The sequence below is a fragment of the Heterodontus francisci genome, unplaced genomic scaffold, assembly GCF_036365525.1.
Source record: "Heterodontus francisci isolate sHetFra1 unplaced genomic scaffold, sHetFra1.hap1 HAP1_SCAFFOLD_2099, whole genome shotgun sequence".
Taxonomy (NCBI): domain Eukaryota; kingdom Metazoa; phylum Chordata; class Chondrichthyes; order Heterodontiformes; family Heterodontidae; genus Heterodontus; species Heterodontus francisci.
Window position 1 is genome coordinate 27,501 of NW_027140473.1, and position 5,000 is coordinate 32,500.

The window sequence follows — 5,000 nt, forward strand, 5'->3', positions numbered from 1 at the left end:
CCTACTACTGTGCAGATACCCCGCCAACCCCCAGCCACCCGAATGACAAGCGTCCGATCAGCGGGACGAATTTGACAACTCTGGCCGGACCTCTGGAACTCCATCCCGGGTAACCGGGGCAAATTTTTCCGCTTGATCGCCCTTCCACTGGTTAACCATTTGCCCTTTCGGACTTAGTCTCTGGACATTATTCGACGGATTTTCTGGTTAACCATTTGCCCTTTCGGACTTAGTCTCTGGGCATTATTTTCGACTTTTTGGTTAATGATTTCACACTTTTTACTTACTTTTGCGCTTTTTGGTTAATGATTACTCTGCTTACTGGTTAATTATTTGCCCTTTCGGACTTAGTCTCTGGACATTATTTTCGAGTTTTTGGTTAATGATTTCACACTTTTAACATATTTTTGCGCTTTTTGGTTAATGATTACTCTGCTTACTGGTTAATTATTTGCCCTTTCGGACTTAGTCTCTGGAGATTATTTTCGAGTTTTTGGTTAATGATTTCACACTTTTTACTTACTTTTGCGATTTTTGGTTAATGATTTCACACTTTTTACTTACTTTTGCGCATTTTGGTTAATGATTACTCTGCTTACTGGTTAACCATTTGCCCTTTCGGACTTAGTCTCTGGACATTATTTTCGAGTTTTTGGTTAATGATTTCACACTTTTTACTTACTTTTGCGATTTTTGGTTAATGATTTCACACTTTTTACTTACTTTTGCGATTTTTGGTTAATGATGACTCTGCTTACTGGTTAATTATTTGTACTTTCGGACTTGGTCTCTGGACATTATTTTCGAGTTTTTGGTTAATGATTTCACACTTTTAACATAATTTTGCGCTTTTTGGTTAATGATTACTCTGCTTACTGGTTAACCATTTGCCCTTTCGGACTTAGTCTCTGCACATTATTTTCGAGTTTTTGGTTAATGATTTCACACTTTTAACTTAATTTTGTGCTTTTTGGTTAATGATTTCATACTTTTTACTTACTTTTGCCCTTTTTGGTTAATGATTACTCTGCTTACTGGTTAACCATTTGCCCTTTCGGACTTAGTCTCTGGAGATTATTTTCGAGTTTTTGGTTAATGATTTCACACTTTAACATATTTTTAAGCTTTTTGGTTAATGATTACTCTGCTTACTGGTTAACCATTTGCCCTTTCGGACTTAGTCTCTGCACATTATTTTCGAGTTTTTGGTTAATGATTTCACACTTTTAACATATTTTTGCGCTTTTTGGTTAATGATTACTCTGCTTACTGGTTAACCATTTGCCCTTTCGGACTTAGTCTCTGCACATTATTTTCGACTTTTTGGTTAATGATTTCACACTTTTAACATATTTTTGCGCTTTTTGGTTAATGATTTCATACTTTTTACTTACTTTTGCGCCTTTTGGTTAATGATTACTCTGCTTACTGGTTAACCATTTGCCCTTTCGGACTTAGTCTCTGGAGATTATTTTCGAGTTTTTGGTTAATGATTTCACACTTTTTACTTACTTTTGCGATTTTTGGTTAATGATTACTCTGCTTACTGGTTAACCATTTGCCCTTTCGGACTTAGTCTCTGCACATTATTTTCGAGTTTTTGGTTAATGATTTCACACTTTTAACATATTTTTGCGCTTTTTGGTTAATGATTACTCTGCTTACTGGTTAACCATTTGCCCTTTCGGACTTAGTCTCTGCACATTATTTTCGACTTTTTGGTTAATGATTTCACACTTTTAACATATTTTTGCGCTTTTTGGTTAATGATTTCATACTTTTTACTTACTTTTGCGCCTTTTGGTTAATGATTACTCTGCTTACTGGTTAACCATTTGCCCTTTCGGACTTAGTCTCTGGAGATTATTTTCGAGTTTTTGGTTAATGATTTCACACTTTTTACTTACTTTTGCGATTTTTGGTTAATGATTACTCTGCTTACTGGTTAACCATTTGCCCTTTTGGACTTAGTCTCTGGACATTATTTTCGGGTTTTTGGTTAATGATTTCACACTTTTTACTTACTTTTGCGATTTTTGGTTAATGATGACTCTGCTTACTGGTTAACCATTTGCCCTTTCGCACTTAGTCTCTGGAGATTATTTTCGACTTTTTGGTTAATGATTTCACACTTTTAACTTAATTTTGTGCTTTTTGGTTAATGATTTCATACTTTTTACTTACTTTTGCCCTTTTTGGTTAATGATTACTCTGCTTACTGGTTAACCATTTGCCCTTTCGGACTTGGTCTCTGGACATTATTTTCGAGTTTTTGGTTAATGATTTCACACTTTTTACTTACTTTTGCGATTTTTGGTTAATGATTTCACACTTCTTACTTACTTTTGCGATTTTTGGTTAATGATTACTCTGCTTACTGGTTAACCATTTGCCCTTTCGGACTTAGTCTCTGGACATTATTTTCGAGTTTTTGGTTAATGATTTCACACTTTTTACTTACTTTTGCGATTTTTGGTTAATGATTTCACACTTTTTACTTACTTTTGCGATTTTTGGTTAATGATGACTCTGCTTACTGGTTAATTATTTGTACTTTCGGACTTGGTCTCTGGACATTATTTTCGACTTTTTGGTTAATGATTTCACACTTTTAACATAATTTTGCGCTTTTTGGTTAATGATTACTCTGCTTGCTTGTTACTGATTTCCCCTTTCGGACTTGATCTCTGGCCGTTCTTTTCGACCTTTTTGGATCAGGTTTCCACACTCTGAAATTATTTTGGGCTCACTGATTAGGCGAGATCAAGGGGGCATGCCTGGGCACTTTGGGCTCAGTTTGGGAAGGCGGCGTCCGTGTGCTCCTCCGCCCTTCCCGCACTTGCGGCTAGGTTTGCCAAACTGCGCTGACCCGCAGCCCTGCCTTTTTGCCCACGGCACACGGAACGACTCAAGTCTGGCTCCGTTCCAGGCCGTTGCCTCCGGCTGCCCGCCGTCCGGCCGGCCTGGGACGTACCCCGGCTGACGGCGCCGGAGGCCCTCTAGCAGCCACCGGTGCCGCGGGCCAATGGGTCCGGGCGTTCCGGAGCTATCGGTGGGGAAGTGCTCTCCCCTTTTCCTGACGCCGTTCGCCCGAGCAGAGGTGCAGCCTGACGGGACTGCTGTCGCCTTCCGCGGCGCACCGGCCCCTTTCACCTGCCGTCGACCGCGCGGAGCTCGGACCTCCCTCCCCGAAGTTATGGCCCCGGCGCCGGAGGGTGCCCGGGGCCGGGCATTCAGCGGGGTGAGTCTTAACCTTCCCGGTCAGCCTGCGGGGTCGGTGCGCCGGCACTCGACGCCGGAGGGTCCCCTCTTTCCGTAGAGCCCCGCCCGGTGCCGATCGGCCGGCGGATTGCGGAGCGAACCGCGCCTGACCGACGGGCCTCGGAAACCCGTTGCAGTCGACGGGGGGGAACCGGACAGCGGGACGAGGTGCCGATTCCACCCGCAGATTCGATCCCGAAATCCCGCGGGATTCGGCGGTCCGACCCGACAGATTCAAACGTCGCCCGGGCGGCCCCCAGCGGTCGGGCCGGCCTGGTTCCGCCACCGCCCGATGCCCCTCGCCCCCGGCTACCGCCGGCCGCGCAGACCGAGCGAATGCGGCCGGACGTCCGGCGGCAATCGGCCGGAAAGCGGTATGGCCATTTCCTACTGTCCCTCGGACGGGCAGAGGGGCGGCGCCGGGGCACTCGCGGACCAGGCCGCGCCCCTCCGAGCCCTACCGCCTGCCGTCGACCGCGCGGGGATCGGACCTCCCTCCCCGAAGTTATGGCCCCGGAGCCGGAGGGTAGCCGGGGCCGGGCATTCAGCGGGGTGAGTCTTCACCTTCCCGGTCAGCCTGCGGGGTCGGTGCGCCGGCACTCGACGCGGGAGGGTCCCCTCTTTCCGTAGAGCCCCGCCCGGTGCCGATCGGCCGGCGGATTGCGGAGCGAACCGCGCCTGACCGACGGGCCTCGGAAACCCGTTGCAGTCGACCGGGGGGAACCGGACAGCGGGACGAGGTGCCGATTCCACCCGCAGATTCGATCCCGAAATCCCGCGGGATTCGGCGGTCCGACCCGACAGATTCAAACGTCGCCCGGGCGGCCCCCAGCGGTCGGGCCGGCCTGGTTCCGCCACCGCCCGATGCCCCTCGCCCCCGGCTACCGCCGGCCGCGCAGACCGAGCGAATGCGGCCGGACGTCCGGCGGCAATCGGCCGGAAAGCGGTATGGCCATTTCCTACTGTCCCTCGGACGGGCAGAGGGGCGGCGCCGGGGCACTCGCGGACCAGGCCGCGCCCCTCCGAGCCCTACCGCCTGCCGTCGACCGCGCGGGGATCGGACCCTCCTCGCCGAAGTTATGGAGGTAAGACCGGGAGGCTGCCCAGGGTCGGGACTTCAACCGGCTGCCGCCACCCTTTCCCGCCTGTCCCACGGGCTCGGAGATCCAGGCCCTGCAAAGACCCTCCGGTCGCCACCCGACAGGTGCTTTACCGGAGAAATCGTAAACCGGCGTCAGGGCCGGACCTGTCCCGCAGAGGGCAGCCTGCGCCCTTATGCTTTCCCTTTTGCTTTGGCCCCGCAGTAGCAAATGGTTCACCGATAAGTCGGGAACCCACACGCCCGGCCCCACCCGCCCATCCTTCCGCAATGCATCGCCTAGACACACGCACCAAGGGCGCTCTCCTTCCCCCGCCTCCCACATCCCACAGGATGTGCCCTCAGACCACGGCGCCCACACAACCACCCACCCACCACCCACCCAACCTTCCTAAACACGCCGGCAAACATGCATCGAAACACGGCCACCTTCGCAAATTCACCCCCACGCCGACTATTAAGCCCGGCAAGACTCATTGCAGCCAACCGCGGCCAAAAGTTGAAGTGACAACTCATTAACCAATTTACAACATTTGGACAACTGATTAACCAGACTCTTTGTCAATCTGACGACGGGGGCAAATCATAAACCGGTTCTGCCCAGTGCTAGCCTTCGCAAACTCACCCCCCCCCCCCCCCA